Raw genomic sequence first — 1,688 nt, 5'->3', positions numbered from 1 at the left:
CCAGAAGTGAACAGTTTTGGCGCTTTGTGGAAACAACTCCAGAAGTGAACAGTTTTGGAGCTTTGTGGAAACAACTCCAGAAGTGAACAGTTTTGGAGCTTTGTGGAAACAACTCCAGAAGTGAATAGTTTTGGAGCTTTGTGGAAACAACTCCAGAAGTGAACAGTTTTGGAGCTTTGTGGAAACAACTCCAGAAGTGAACAGTTTTGGAGCTTTGTGGAAACAACTCCAGAAGTGAATAGTTTTGGAGCTTTGTGGCAACATTCCAGAAGTGAACAGTTTTCGAGCTTTGTGGAAACATTCCAGAAGTGAACAGATTTGGAGCTTCGTGAAAACAGTCCAGAAGTGAACAGTTTTGGAGATTCTTATATGAACACTCTGGTGGTGGAATCACACTGTTAGTGAACACCTTTAGAGCTTCGTGGAAACACTGTATTGGTGATGAACGTCTTTGAAGAGCTCGTGGAAACACTCTGGTACTGATCACCTTTGGAGATTTCATGGAACACTCCGGTGTTGATTATCTTTGGAGAGCTCGTGGAAACACTCCAACGGTGAAATTTCTTGGAGAGATCGTGGAAACACTGTGGTGAACATCTTTGGAGCTTCCTGGAAACACACTAGTGTTGAACATCTCTGAACAGATCGTGGAAATACTCCAATGGTGAACATCTCTTAAGAGCTCGTGGAAATACTCTGGTGTTCAACACATACACGTTTGATTCCCGTGGAAATTTTCCAGAGCAGGTGATGTGAAAGCTCTCTGATGCTAAGCACTTTTGAGCTCTTGAAAATTCTGGAGCTCGTGGATTTAAATTCTCTGGTGCTGAGTGAGTTTACTGGCTGTGAAAGGCGTGAGATGTCCCTCGTTGTTGGCAGGGCTACACACAATGTGATCTGATCCGCTCATCAGATTTGGTTTGCTTCACCTGCTTTACCCATGGATCAACTGGATTTCAAATAAACAAGACAAAGTGCTCATTCATACATCAATATTCGATGTACACAAAGCAACATACTGTATCATTCACATTCCAGTGGATTTGAATTACACATAGCATACTGCTCATTCACGCATCAATAGATTTGACGTACACAAAGCAACCCACTGCTCATTCTTTTGATTTGGACCACACATGACACACAGCAGTAGATCTGACCAGCACAAAACAACACCTGCTGATTCACTAGCCAAATGGATCTAAATAACACATAAAACATTGCTCATTAACACACCAATGGGTTTGAACTACACACAACACACTGATCATTCACACATCAATTGATTTGAACCACACACAAGACTGATCATTCACACACCAATTGATCTGAACTACACACAACACACTGATCATTCACACACCAATTGATTTGAACTACACATAACACACTGATCATTCACACACCAATGGATTTGAACTACGCACAACACACTGATCATTCACACACCAATTGATTTGAACCACACACAACACACCGCACATCTACACACACCAATTGATTTGAACCACACACAACACACTGCACATCTACACACACCCATGATCTGAGTCATTACTTAACCACACACAATTAGATTTGAACTTCACAACCAAAACACAGTACAACTCTTCCACTCATCCATAGAAATGAACGATTACATGACAACAAAACACGCCTTTCCATCCACAGATTGATGGATCTGAAAC

This window comes from Babylonia areolata, chromosome 33 (assembly GCF_041734735.1).
Source record: "Babylonia areolata isolate BAREFJ2019XMU chromosome 33, ASM4173473v1, whole genome shotgun sequence".
Classification (NCBI taxonomy): domain Eukaryota; kingdom Metazoa; phylum Mollusca; class Gastropoda; order Neogastropoda; family Buccinidae; genus Babylonia; species Babylonia areolata.
The sequence above is the reverse complement of the archived record's forward strand: the minus strand, read 5'-3'. Positions refer to the sequence as shown.